This window comes from Canis lupus, chromosome 4, assembly GCF_048164855.1.
Source record: "Canis lupus baileyi chromosome 4, mCanLup2.hap1, whole genome shotgun sequence".
NCBI lineage: Eukaryota > Metazoa > Chordata > Mammalia > Carnivora > Canidae > Canis > Canis lupus.
This window is the reverse complement of record NC_132841.1, coordinates 1,018,572-1,033,852: the sequence shown is the minus strand read 5'-3', so window position 1 is coordinate 1,033,852 and position 15,281 is coordinate 1,018,572. Positions and strand designations below refer to the sequence as shown.

Sequence of the window (15,281 nt, the reverse complement as noted above, 5' to 3'; positions counted from 1 at the left end):
TGATTGCAAAGGGATTACTGTGTGTGTAGACCCAAGAGGAAAAAAGGTAACAACACTTGGAGACTTTGACCGCAGGAAATTATGCTGAGCATGACTGACGCCTATTCTCCGGTACAATTGAATACAGCTGAAGCAGGTAAATCAGTCTTGGAGAAAGGCTTATTTATGGCAGGTTGTGTCTGCGTGCTGCAGGGGGAAGCAGAAGCTCCTCCTCTTGACAGTCCTCTACCCTTTTATTGGGACACACAGTCAAGCCTACTCCAATTGGAAACCCTTACTTTTAGGTGTCATTCATGAGTTATAAATTCTAGTATGTATTTACAGAAATGTATGTTAGGGGCACCTGGGTAGCATGGTCAGATAAGCATCTGCCTTTGGCTCAGGTCATAATCTCAGGGTCCTGGGATGGAGTCCTGCATCAGGCTCCCTGTTCAGTGGGGAAGTCTGCTTGTCCCTCTGCCTCTGCCCCTCCCCCTGCTCATGCTCTCTCTCAAATAAATAAATAAAATCTTAAAGAAAAAGAAATGTACGTTAGATGTACAAGAAATGCTGCAGAAGGAAACTAGGAAAACTGGGATTTTTTTTTGTTGTTTGTTTGTTTTGAATTTGCACTCAAGTGAACTATTGGATCGCAATGTTTAAATCTTATTATAGAGGTACCCAGAGGGGAGAAGCACAGGGAAAGCACGTTTTACTCTTCAGATATCTGTATGGCAAGCACCTGTGTACGTTCACACAAGAAGTACGCACCAGCTGCTCTGGTAGCTGAGTGAGTGTTAGTATATGTAGTGTAAATGCAAAAATAGAAACTGGAAAAGAAAACCAAGTCTCTTCTGGTAATATTTCTATTATGAGAAAAATGAAGCTTCCCCAGTGAGAGTTCTGATTATTCCAGTTCTTACAACTATTTATGTATCTGTGTCCCAGAATATAGGCCTAGGGCTATCCCTGTCTCAGTGTGGACTAGAGGAGAGTCCTTGTCTACTGTTTTCAGAATGAGGAAAGCCATTTCCATATTGTGTGGCCACATCAGCTACAAAGTGGTATAATGCACCAGTTCCCACATTGCCATCAACCAAAGGTGATTTCAGTTTCACCTGGGGACCTGCCACAAATGCAAATTCTCAGGCTCCATCTTCAGTAAAATGAGTCAGAAATTCTAGGAGTGGGGCCAAGCAATCTCTGTGTTAGTAAACTTTCCAAATAATTCTAATACTTGCCATAAAGTCTGAAAACCACATCATATTTTGACTGTAAGTAAAAATTCTTTTAAGTCCATAAAACAAAATTCTATAGGTTTTTCTTGAGATTTATGGAGAAAATGGCCCTCTTTTTTGTTCAATGTCCCTGCAGAGAATGTTTGATGAAAGCTTTGTCCACCTAGATGAGTGAGTGGCTAGTTCAATACACACCTGCTAGAGGACCCTTCACACCCTAAATATCCACAATCTCTTAGTGATGCTCCATTCCCCTCAATGGACAGGGTGTGACTTCCTGTGGTCTGGTGGGAACAAACCTCAAAGACTAGATGTGATAACTCTTGTATGCCCTGTGCTCTGGTGGGGCACAAGAACCATAATAGACATCCCAACTGAAGAAAAATGGAGGAAGCTCAGAGATTTCGAGTCAGTGGTAATGATGAAAGTCCACTGGATAGGCATTTGGAAGATTCTTTCTTTTTTTTTCTTTTTTTTTTTTTAATTTTTTTAAATTTATTTATGATAGTCACACACAGAGAGAGAGAGAGAGGCAGAGACACAGGCAGAGGGAGAAGCAGGCTCCATGCACCGGGAGCCCGACGTGGGATTTGATCCCAGGTCTCCAGGATCGCGCCCTGGGCCAAAGGCAGGCGCCAAACCGCTGCGCCACCCAGGGATCCCTGGAAGATTCTTTCTTAAAGCCAGATTCCACTCTCTGATGGGAATCTTGCCCTCATTTTCCAGACCTCTAGTACCATCCTCTGGGAGGCTTTTGGGACGTTAACTCTCTTGTTCCCCCATCCTCCCCCATGGGCTGTGTTCTGTGTTCACCTTCTGGGCCCTGGAGACTCCTGTGCTCACACAGAACTTTTGTTGATCGTGTCGCTTGGCAGAGAGCATTTATTCAAAGTCCCAGTGCCTTCAACGAATGCCTCAAATATTTGTTAGTGTCTGATTCTGAGAATAAAAAGAGTTTTAAAATTCAATCGGGGTGCTTGGGTGGCTCGGTGATGGAGCATCTGCCTTCAGCTCAGGGTGTGACCCTGGGGTCCTGGGCTGGAGTCCTACATCGGGCTCCCCACAGGGAGCCTGCTTTTCTCTCTGCCTGTGTCTCTGCCTCTCTCTGTCTCTCATGAATAAATAAATAAAATCTTAAAAAAAAGAAGGTTGATTATCACAGAAGCATTGATAAGTAAAAGGGGGATGAAAAAGACCACACAAGGGTATGAGGGACAGCAGAGGAGATGTGTGGAAATGTGTCTCTGCACATCTATCAATTTCTGGTTCTTTGTGAAACTTAGCAGTGGGAGCCTTTTGGCCTCTCTCACCAGCTGCCCTGCTGGGTCTCTGGAAGCAAAGCAGTGGCTACTTCAGTTTCCAACCAGACTTTGCACCTTCCTTTGGGTTCCTCTCACATTTACCAAAGGGCTACAGGCAGACACCGCCCCCTGCCCCATAACACACAAGGCCAAGTAACACAGGTGAACTCACCCTTCCATGTCAGGTCAGGGAAGGCTCACTGTGAACTTTCTGGAGCTTATGATATGATGGCAAGATTAAACCTTCACACATCTGATGACAGAGAGGGGAAAATGCTGCAACACTGGCAAGTGCCTGGGAAGGATAAAGCTCTTCCTTGTTTATTGGGAAATGAGGAAACTGGAGGGTGTGTGCTGCCGATGAAAGCACAACATTGCAGTGTGATCTTGAAGAGCTGTGTGCCCTTCATCTTGGTGCATTTGCATTCATCACATTACTTGATGCCTTTTGGGAGTTCAAGAAAAGTTTGTTGCACAGAAAGTAAATTCCTGAGCATGGATGAGATAGCAAAAGAGACAGCAGAGTGGGACAGGTGGAGAAAAGCCATCAGAGCAAAGGTCCAAGTCATGGCTACATTTTGAAGGATTAGTTACGATGGATCTCATTATGGATGGATGAAGAGAGTGAGAGGACACGCTGTGTATATCAGGGTGGGGTGAGTGGGTGAGTGGGTGGGTGGTGGCAGTAAAATTGAAGGCATGAATGAAGACCTGGGAACCAGAGACTCGTCCGTTATGTGCAGAGATCCTCAAATGTTGCTAAGTGTGGCTTGTACTCAGCAGGAACTAGTTGCAGAATGGATACCATTGGAGTGGTCACAGCACTCCAGTGCGATTACCTTTGGTTTTGAATTTGTTTTTAATATATGCTTTGGGTATCAAATTCAAAATTTAAAAATTGGGCAGTCCGGGTGGCTCAGCAGTTTAGCGCCGCCTTCAGCCCAGGGCGTGATCTTGGAGACCCTGGATCTGGTCCCATGTCAGGCTCCCTGCATGGAGCCTGCTTCTCCCTCTGCCTGTGTCTCTGCCTCTCTCTGTCTCTCTCTGTCTCTCTCTGTGTGTCTCTCATGAATAAATAAATAAAATCTTTTTAAAAATAAATAATAAATTTTTAAAAATTAAAAAAATTAAAAAATCTATACAATTGAAATATAGAAGTCTTCCTCCAATACAGACTCTCAGATAACCTGCTCCTTCCCTGGAGGCTACCCTAGAGGAAATATATTCTTTCCCAAATAGTCTATGCATAATGTGATATGCTTTTTTTCCCTCCTCCTACCCTTCCTTCCTTCCTTTGAACAATGTTATCAGCATGCTGTATACACTCTTCTGCACTTTTATTTTTTTAATTTTTTAGTGTATTGAAGAGATAGTGCTTCATGTTTTTACATTTAGAACTGCCTTATTATTTTTTATGATAGTCGCATGCAGTTCTGTGTTTGAAATAGGAAAATTGAATTAATGAGTCTCTAGTGATGGGCATTTGAGTTGTTTGTTATTATAAACGAAGCTTCATGAGTATATACATGTCTTTGCATGCATACGCAAATACAGGATAAATTAATGAGTGGAATTGCTGGGGCGGAGATTCATGAAATGCTTAATTGCTATCAACAAATACCTTCCATCTGCATGATTTATAACCTAAACAGTGATGCATGATAAAGCCTGTTTCCCCACATCCTTGTTAGCATTCTTTCCAGAAGATGTTTCTTTAGTTGACCTGAAATGGTCTCTCTTAATAGTATTGGTTTGCTTTGCTCTTAACAAGAATGACATGGACAATCATTTCACGTGTTTAAGCCATTTTAATTTCCTGACCTTTGCCCATTTGTCCAAAGAGTTGATTTTTCCTTATTGATGAATAGGACTGTTTCAGCATTAAAGAAGTTAATCCTCTCCCCAGTAATGTGCTGAAACAGTATTTTTAAGTCTGTCAGGGACTTTCTGAAGGTTTCTCATCTATGAAATGTGTTTTTAATGTGGTTGGATTGCTGAATACTTTTGCCTTTTGTGTTTTGTTTCATATGTTAAACTTCCAGACCCTGTGATTTTAAAAATGTTCTCAAGAATTCCTGTAGAAATGTTGTGATTTCTATTTTTTAAACATTCACATATTTGAATTGTATGGAATTCATTTCAGAGCACAAGGAGCGAGGAAGAAGACCAGGCCTTGGCGATGTTGTCTTCACTTGTTCCCTTGGCAATGTCGAGTGCCTACTGTGTGCCAGGCCACGTGCAAGGCACTGGGTGAGATCTGGGTATTGCAAACAGAGACTGAACCAGAGTCCCATAGCCCCAGAGCAGGTGCTCACTTTCAAGGGGGCTTGAGCTCAAAATAGCTATAGGACAGAGGAGAAGTGATTCTGCATTTCCAGGTCTAGATGAGAGAATTTGGCGAGCCTGGAAAAAGAGACAGCAATTATTGGCTATTATTGGATGGCTCAGTCAGCCATCTGGTCCAGTTCCTGCGAGTTGCAGCTGCTCTGTGTCCCTGTTTCTATTCCCTTGGTGACCATCTCACCAGGTCTCCTTACCCCTCTCTCATTGTCACTCTGGCTCTTCTCTATCTGAAGCCCCAAGGCCTCCTTATGGGCTTTCTCTAGGGCCTTCTGCTCCTTGGGTGGTGGGCCCGCCATTCCCTCTGTCATTTTCTCAGCCACTGGGCAGAGGGGACAACTCTGCCAGCACCTGAAGGCAGACTGTCCAACCAGTGCCCCTTTCTATTCAGCTCATGAGAATCTGGAGAGTTCCCAACCCACAGCATCAGAGACATTCACAGAGAGTCGTTTGTGGGCAATTTTTCTGAGGTTAATGATCAGCTTTTCCTTCTCAGTCATCGTCTCGTTGATGTTTAGGCCCTGTAGGTAGTGGCAGATGGTGGTGTCATCACGCAGCCACTGGTACTGCTGGAAGTTCCCGTGGCACGGGTGGAGAACTCGTTTCTCTGTGGGAGTCAGATCCTTACTGAATTATTTCTGGAAGTAATACTGTGCCTTATCATACTGAACCGTTATGAAATAGAGGCAGGCAAGGTCTGAGCAGGCATGGGGAAGGTTGATATTCATCTTGACAACTTTCTTAGAGTGATCCACTGCCTGCCTTGTCATCTCTTGCAGCTCTTCCTCATTCTCCTTGGTGGTGTACCTCCATGACCTCTGTATTTGCCTGATTTTTGCTCTGTAGCAGCATCCTATCTAATAGGCATAGTTTGGCACCGATTCTAAAGCCTTCTTAAGTAATTCTATAGCCGTGTCTAGAGTACCTTTATTTTGGTAATATTTGGCTGCTCTGCAGAGTACATCTGTTGGGCACAGTGTTTTCTTCAAGGCTGCTTCCACTAGCTTATCTCCTTCAGCTTGTTTCTGGATCTTCTGGAGCATCAGAGCCAGGAGAACCTTAATATACTGGTTGTCGGGATTCAGTTGGATGGCCTGCCTCTGAAGGCAAATGGTGTTCTCTGTTGGTACTTTGTCACCCAGACAATAGAATGTGATGGCCAGTCCCAGGGAGAATTCTGGATTGGTGGGTTTCTTTTGCAAAGCCTTCTCCAAACACTCCTTAGCTCATTCATACTACTTTTCTTCGCACTTTAAAAGTGCCCATCCTTTTTCTGTCAGTCGCAGGGCATTTGCTTTTAGAGGAGCTTGCAAACTTCTTGCAAAGATGTCCTACCTTGTCAATGTAACCCTGTGCTTTCTGGAAGCCTACCCATGTGATAATAGACCCAGGAATAGTTTCCCCAGGTGACCAGACTTCAGATTATGCCTTGGCTGGCATGTCCATGTAAGATAAACTCTTTTGCTTGCTGTAAGTATTCCAGAGCCGCCTTATTCTGGCCTCTGAGGTGTTTAATGAAGGAAAACAGATTGTACATGATTGCTTTGAACTCTTTGTTTAGAAACTGTACCTGATCATGCACTGTTTTCCAAATCATGTAAGGAACTTTCTTCATCATATAAATTCCAGGTAAAATGGCATTTCAATTGTTGTAAGGTATTTTCCAGGGAATGTTCGGTGATTTCACTGTAGGGGGAGAAAAGCAGACATTTGGGGTGTGAATGAGCAGTTGTACAAAGCAACAGGCTTAGGGCATGATCACTTCTGGGAAGGATGCTCAAACAGTGCTGCCACTCTGATCTTGTTCTTCCAGCCTCCACAAATGAATGAAATGGGGAAATGAATTTCTGTTGTTTATAAGCTACCCAAACTGTGGTATTTTGTCATAGCTCCCCACCCCCACCAATGGATGGAGATGATGGAATGGCCCAGAAAGAAGGAAAAGTGGAGGAAATTTATTACCAAGGGACACCCCACTTCCACATTCTTAGTGAAAAATGTGAAGAGAGGTCTTGGAGAACCAACTGCAAAGGAAGGAAATTTCTCTGTAGAAATTGTTGGAGAATGGTGTGGTAGTTGAGTAATAACATTTAGTGAGGTTGTTTTTTGTTTCTTCTCTCAAGCATGGAAACCAAGGTTTAAGCCTGGATTTCTGATCCATCAGAATATTCAGGGAAACTAAGAGGAAATGCTGGGCTTATGACACCAAGAGATAAGAAGGGAATAGTTTGGGGCTCTGTGTGAATAGGTGTCCCGTGGGGGTCCTCTCATAGGGATGGAGTATTAATTTATTCACGTTGGCCTAGGACACCCTTTTGGTCACCATCTCTTCCTTTGCTGAGCTGGTTCTTTGGGCAGATTCATGAACTAGAACAACTCGAATACTTTCCACTCTCTACCTGTGTGGGTGCCACCTGATGCTGTGGTCCACCACCTTTTGCTCAGTGGTCACAAAGATAGTCATTGGTTTCCTTACAGAGACAGACAAACATCTGAGATGAGAGAGAAACATGACAAAAAGAGCCCACATGCAAATGTTATTCACAAAAATCAAAGGACAAACTAGAAAACAGAAATTAAAAGATTATAAGCATGACAAAAGGTAGTCTTTTAATACCTAGAAGGCTCTTCTAGTATTAGTGTTTCAAAAAATACTAATATAAGAAGGTAGTATAAAATTAACCAACATACATACCAAAAAATGGCCACTAATCAAAGAAATGCAAATTAAATCAACAATATTTTGATGCCATTTAAAGTTTCAGTTACAGAAAAGATTTTAAACAATCACAGCAGAGCACTTTTACTTATACATGAGAGTTTGGAACATATGTGACATAGAAATTGCAGGAAATTGTGGCAAAACATACAAGAAGCTCTTGGAATAAAAATTTGAATGTTAAGAATGTATAGAAAACCAGACATTCAGTCAAGGGTTGTGGTGGTCTATTGATGTGTCAACTTGGTTGGCTAGGCTATTGTACCTAGTTACTCAATCAAACATTGACCTAAATGTTGATGTAAAGGTATTTTGTAAATGTGATTAAAGTCCACAATCACTTAATTTTAAATAAGAAAGATTATTTTATGTAATCTGGGCAGCCCTGGCTTAATCAGTCGAAAAGCTGAAAGACAGAGCTGAGGCTCCCTGATGAAGAAATCCTGCCAGTGGACAGCTGCTGGTGCTCATGCCCTGGAGTTTTGGCCTGCCTTTCCTGAGAGTTTGCCTGTGGAGCAGGATTTGCCTAACCAGCCCTTATCATCCACAGGCTGGTTCCTTGCATTATATCTTTTACTGTGTATCTCCTGCTGCCTTTCTTTGGTTGTACTCTGACACACAGGTTTGTGAACAAGGGTATTCATGGAAGGATTAGTTACAACTGCTTAAAATTTTAAGGGCGCCTGGGTGGCTCAGTTAGTTAAGTATTTGCCTTTGGCTCAGCTCATGATCTGGGGGTCCTGGGATGGAGTTCTGCCTTGGGCTCCCTGCTTAGTGGAGAATCTGCTTCTCCCTCTTCCTCTGCCACTCCTTCTGGTTTGTGCAGTGTCTTACTGTCTCTCTCAAATAAATGCATAAAACTTTTTAAAAGTTTGAACTAGGTGATGGTTGAAAAGAAACATTTAAAGGTATATCATGAAACGATCCATTGAACACATGGGACTGTCTTAGCTTCCTTCTCAAATCCTACTAAAATGACAGTTTATGAAGACTTCTAACCATAAAGGAAAGAGAACACAAAGAAAGCAGAATCTTGGAAACCCTGACGCAGCTAAACAAGAGGGGATTGGTTTTATCAAACGTGGGAAAGCCAATTCTGCCAGCCTTGGGGGAACCTAAGAAGCAACCCATTGAAAATGAAGAATTTCCCAAAGGCTCAGGAATTAGCAACAGGAGGTGCTGCAGAAGTGTATGTGTGTAGGGGTGAACTGGAGCTAAGAACAGTGGGATCCACTGGGGTCTTCAGGCTCTCCAAGCAACAGAAGACAACAGAGGCCAAATGGAAAGTTCCAGACAAGTCTTTTATTGGAGCTTATGCCCGAACGCAAGCGACCCAGCACAAAGGGTCCTCCATGCTGGCTCCCAAAACGAAGGCCACAGAAAGATTTTAAAGAGACTGAGGCAGGAAAGGAGTCATGTCTAAGTGCATAGGTGGGGTAGGGAGATGGGAAGGTGGGTGTGCAGGTGCAGAGGACAGAACCTGCTCTGCCTGTCTCATTTGCATGTGAAATCTCCACCAAGGACCTGGAGTATTATAACGAGGGAGAAAGTCAGTGAGAGGTTCCCCTGAGACCCACCCGGGAGCAGACTGGTTTGGGTCTGTCTTTGCCAGTCTTCAGGGTGGAGTCTCCCTGTGGTAAGCCTCCTGCCCCCATGTGCCTGCCAGGTAGGCTGCTGCTCTGGGACAGGCTTTCATCTAAGGACCAAGGGCACTGAGTCCAGTCCCGCCTCTGTCTCAATAGGAAGACTGATTAAAAGCTAGCTCAAGAAGATGCTGTACCCTATAGACTCTGCCTCTGGTCCTTGCAACACCCACCATCCAATGTGGCAGAAGATGGTAGGTGTATTCCCTAGAAAGGATAAAACAAATAGTTAAGCTTGCAAATTCCAAAGATAAAGAGAAGATCCTTAAAGCAGCAAGAGACAAGAAATCCCTGACTTCTTTGGGGAGGAGTATTAGGGTAACAGCAGACCTCTCCACAGAGACCTGGCAGGCCAGAAAGGGCTGGCAGGATATATTCAGGGTCCTCAATGAGAAGAACATGCAACCAAGAGTACTTTATCCAGCAAGGCTCTCATTAAAAATGGAAGGAGAGATAAAGAGCTTCCAAGACAGTCAGGAACTGATAGAATATGTGACCTCCAAACCAGCTCTGCAAGAAATTTTAAGGGGGACTCTTAAAATTCCCCTTTAAGAAGAAGTCCAGTGCAACAATCCACAAAAACAAGGACTGAATAGATACCATGATGACACTAAACTCATATCTCTCAATAGTAACTCTGAACATGAACGGGCTTAATGACCCCATCAAAAGGCGCAGGGTTTCAGACTGGATAAAAAAGCAGGACCCATCTATTAGCTATCTACAAGAGACTCATTTTAGACAGAAGGACACCTACAGCCTGAAAATAAAAGGTTGGAGAACCATAACCATTCAAATGGTCCTCAAAAGAAAGCAGGGGTAGCCATCCTTATATCAGATAAACTAAAATTTACCCCGAAGACTGTAGTGAGAGATGAAGAGAGACACTATATCATACTTAAAGGATCTATTCAACAAGAGGACTTAACAATCCTCAATATAAAACAAAACAAAACAAAACAAAACAATCCTCAATATATATGCCCCAAATGTGGGAGCTGCCAAATATATCAGTCAATTAATAACCAAAGTGAAGGAATACTTAGATAACAATACACTTATACTTGGTGACTTCAATCTAGCTCTTTCTACTCTCGATAGGTCTTCTAAGCACAACATCTCCAAAGAAACGAGAGCTTTAAATGATACACTGGACCAGATGGATTTCACAGATATCTACAGAACTTTACATCCAAACTCAATTGAATACACATTCTTCTCAAGTGCACATGGAACTTTCTCCAGAATAGACCACATACTGGGTCACAAATCGGGTCTGAACCGATACCAAAAGATTGGGATCGGCCCCTGCATATTCTCAGACCATAATGCCTTGAAATTAGAACTAAATAACAACAAGAAGTTTGGAAGGACCTCAAACACGTGGAGGTTAAGGACGATCCTGCTAAAAGATGAAAGGGTCAATCAGGAAATTAAGGAAGAATTAAAAAGATTCATGGAAACTAATGAGAATGAAGATACAACTGTTCAAAATCTTTGGGACGCAGCAAAAGCAGTCCTAAGGGGGAAATACATCGCAATACAAGCATCCATCCAAAAACTGGAAAGAACTCAAATACAAAAGCTAACCTTACACATAAAGGAGCTAGAGAAAAAAGAGCAAATAGATCCTACACCCAGCAGAAGAAGAGAGTTAATAAAGATTCGATCAGAACTCAATGAAATCGAGAACAGAAGAACTGTGGAACAGATCAACAGAACCAGGAGTTGGTTCTTTGAAAGAATTAATAAGATAGATAAACCATTAGCCAGCCCTATTAAAAAGAAGAGAGAGAAGACTCAAATTAATAAAATCATGAATGAGAAAGGAGAGATCACTACCAACACCAAGGAAATACCAACGATTTTAAAACATATTATGAACAGCTATATGCCAATAAATTAGGCAATCTAGAAGAAATGGACGCATTCCTGGAAAGCCACAAAGTACCAAAACTGGAACAGGAAGAAATAGAAAACCTGAACAGGCCAATAACCAGGGAGGAAATTGAAGCAGTCATCAAAAACCTCCCAAGTCACAAAAGTCCAGGGCCAGATGGCTTCCCAGGGGAATTCTATCAAACGTTTAAAGACAAAACCATACCTATTCTCCTAAAGCTGTTTGGAAAGATAGAAAGAGATAGAGTACTTCCAAATTCGTTCTATGAGGCCAGCATCACCTAGATTCCAAAACTAGACAAAGACCCCACCAAAAAGGAGAATTACAGACCAATATCCTTGATGAACATGGATGCAAAAATTCTCAACAAGATGCTAGCCAATAGGATCCAACAGTACATTAAGAAAATTATTCACCATGACCAAGTAGGATTTATCCCCGGGACACAAGGCTGGTTCAACACCCTTAAAACAATCAATGTGATTCATCATATCAGCAAGAGAAAAACCAAGAACCATACGATCCTCTCATTAGATGCAGAGAAAGCATTTGACAAAATACAGCATCCATTCCTGATCAAAACTCTTCAGAGTGTAGGGATAGAGGGAACATTCCTCAACATCTTAAAAGCCATCTATGAAAAGCCCACAGCAAATATCATTCTCAATGGGGAAACACTGGGAGCCTTTCCCCTAAGATCAGGAACAAGACAGGGATGTCCACTCTCACCACTGCTATTCAACATAGTACTGGAAGTCCTAGCCTCAGCAATCAGACAACAAAAAGACATTAAAGGCATTCAAATTGGCAAAGAAGAAGTCAAACTCTCCCTCTTCACTGATGACATGATACTCTACGTAGAAAACCCAAAAGCCTCCACCCCAAGTTTGCTAGAACTCATACAGCAATTTGGTAGCATGGCAGGATACAAAATCAATGCCCAGAAATCAATGGCATTTCTATACACTAACAATGAGACGTAAGAAAGAGAAATTAAGGAGTCAATCCCATTTACAATTGCACCCAAAAGCATAAGATACCTAGGAGTAAACCTAACCAAAGAGGTAAAGGATCTATACCCTAAAAACTATAGAACACTTCTGAAAGAAATTGAGGAAGACACAAAGAGATGGAAAAATATTCCATGCTCATGGATTGGATAAATTAATATTGTGAAAATGTCAATGCTACCCAGGGCAATATAGATGTTTAATGCAATCCCTATCAAAATACCATGGACTTTCTTCAGAGAGTTAGAATAAATTATTTTAAGATTTGTGTGGAATCATAAAAGACCCCGAATAGCCAGGGGAATTTTAAAAAAGAAAACCATAGCTGGGGCATCACGATGCCAGATTTCAGGTTGTACTACAAAGCTGTGGTCATCAAGACAGTGTGGTACTGACACAAAAACAGACACATAGATCAGTGGAACAGAATAGAGAACCCAGAAGTGGACCCTCAACTTTATGGTCAACTAATATTCGATAAAGGAGGAAAGACTATCCACTGGAAGAAAGACAGTCTCTTCAATAAAAGGTGCTGGGAAAATTGGACATCCACATGCAGAAGAATGAAACTAGATCACTCTCTTGCACCATACACAAAGATAAACTCAAAATGAATGAAATATCTAAATGTGAGACAAGATTCCATCAAAATCCTAGAGGAGAACACAGGCAACACCCTTTTTGAACTCGGCCACAGTAACTTCTTGCAAGATACATCCACGAAGGCAAAAGAAACAAAAGCAAAACTGAACTATTGGGCCTTCATCAAGATAAGAAGCTTTTGCACAGCAAAGGATACAGTCAACAAAACTAAAAGACAACCTACAGAATGGGAGAAGATATTTGCAAATGACGTTATCAGATAAAGGGCTAGTTTCCAAGATCTATAAAGAACTTCTTAAACTCAACACCAAAGAAACAAACAATCCAATCATGAAATGGGCAAAAGACATGAAGAGAAATCTCACAGAGGAAGACATAGACATGGCCAACATGCACATGAGAAAATGCTCTGCATCACTTGCCATCAGGGAAATACAAAGCAAAACCACAATGAGATACCACCTCACACCAGTGAGAATGGGCAAATTAACAAGGTAGGAAACCACAAATGTTGAAAAGGATGCGGAGAGAAGGGAACCCTCTTACACTGTTGGTGGGAATGTGAACTGGTGCAGCCACTCTGGAAAACTGTGTAGAGGTTCCTCAAAGAGTTAAAAATAGACCTGCCCTACGACCCAGCAATTGCACTGTTGGGGATTTACCCCAATGGTACAGATGCAATGAAACACCGGGACACCTACACCCCGATGTTTCTAGCAGAAATATCCACAATAGCCAAACTGTGAAAGGAGCCTCGGTGTCCATCAAAAGATGAATGGATAAAGAAGATGTGGTTTTTGTATACAATGGAATATTCCTCAGCCATTAGAAATGACAAATACCCACCATTTGCTTCAACGTGGATGGAACTGGAGGGTATTATGCTGAGTGAAGTATGTCAATCAGAGAAGGACAAACATATGTTCTCATTCATTTGGGGAATATAAATAATAGTGAAAGGGAATATAAGAGAAGGGAGAAGAAATGTGTGGGAAATATCAGAAAGGGAGATAGAACATAAAGACTCCTAACTCTGGGAAACGAACTAGGGGTGGTAGAAGCAGAGGAAGGTGGGGGGTGGGAGTGAATGGGTGACGGGCACTGGGGGTTATTCTGTATGTTGGTAAATTGAACACCAATAAAAAATAATTAAAAAGAAAAAGCTAAAAAAAAAAAAGGATAAAACAAGGTTGTGGGTTGCAGTTACAGGCACAGCTGGAAGTCTTGGGCACAATGCTGTGAACGAGAGAGTTAAATATATGTTTGCATGTTGAATTTTGAGACCACATCTTCCTAAGTCAGTTTAGAAAATGCTTCAGCGGGGCTTATTTCTTTAGGGAAAGGGGTTAGTATCTGTTCTGGAGGAAGTTAAGAAGTCCAGGACAACCACATCAGGGGTTCCTTATAAAATGGGGCAGTAAGGTCACCATAAGAGGAAGCCCCGTGCAGGTGCTCCAGGCTTCCCATCAGCCTTTTAATGTCTGGTTCTCAATCATGATCAGGCAACATAGGATCCCCAAATATTTTAGGAAAGCCTCTAGCTTGGAGGCCAGTGGTCCAAATAAGCATGTGGTAAAAGTGTTCTAGACGGAGCAGAAGACTTACAACAACAAGACAAAAAACAAATAAAAGTCATCAATAAATCAATACATAGGAGAAGACACTGCATCCATGGAATAAAAGTAAATGCTTTAAAAACAACAACAACAACAACAACACCCAAGAATTTAAAGAACACGGAAGAAGTCTTGGAAGTTCAAACAATTAAAATAGGTGAAAAACTCAGAAGATTAAGATCGAAAGGAAAAAATGACTTTAAAAAATCTTTTAAATAGAACAACCAGATAAAGAGAATACAAAGTATATCACACAGGAAAATTAGAGGAACGGTCTTAGAGGACTGACATCAAATAATATGAGTTCTAGAGAGGACAAGGGAAATGAAAGGAAGAAAGAATATTCTGGAAGAATGCAATACAATTTCCCTGAATGGGAAGCTGTAAGTTTCCACATGGTAAAGATAAACTGTAGCCCCTTTTGCGGGACATCTTAGCGAGGCTGCAGGGGGAGTGGCGGCTCCCTGAGCTTTGCCCTGTCTCCCAAGGACAACAAGAAGAAAGATGCTGGGAGTTTGGCCAAGAAAGACAAGAACCAGGGCACAGATCTGGGGGCAAGGCCAGAAACAAGTGGCCCAAAGGCAAAGCTTGGAACAAGCTCAATAACCTAGTGTCGTTTGACAAAGTGACATATGACAAAGCCTGTAAGGAAGTTCCCAACTCTGAGCTTAGACCCCCAGTGGTTGTCTCTGGGCGGGGGGCTCAGGGTTCCCCAGCCAGGGCAGCCAACCCTTCAGCACCTTCTTAGTAAAAGACGTATTAAACTGGTCTCAAAGTCAGAGCTCAAGTCATTTACACCAGAAACGGTGAGGGTAGAGGTGTCCCAGGTGCTGATGAAGATGCATGAACACATCCTACCAGCTGCACATATTGAGAATGAAACTATTAAAAACAAAACAACCCTTTACCAAGTACACGTTGCTAAGCTTTTA

The 15,281-nt window shown here is 42.2% G+C and overlaps 2 pseudogenes; one reads left to right on the top strand and one right to left on the bottom strand.

The window, feature by feature from the left end:
* Nucleotides 1-4,306: 4,306 nt before the first annotated feature.
* On the bottom strand, nucleotides 4,307-7,322 carry LOC140631686 (interferon-induced protein with tetratricopeptide repeats 2-like; annotated as a pseudogene).
* Nucleotides 7,323-14,702: 7,380 nt separating this feature from the next.
* Nucleotides 14,703-15,196, top strand: LOC140631685 (small ribosomal subunit protein eS25-like; annotated as a pseudogene).
* Nucleotides 15,197-15,281: the final 85 nt, after the last annotated feature.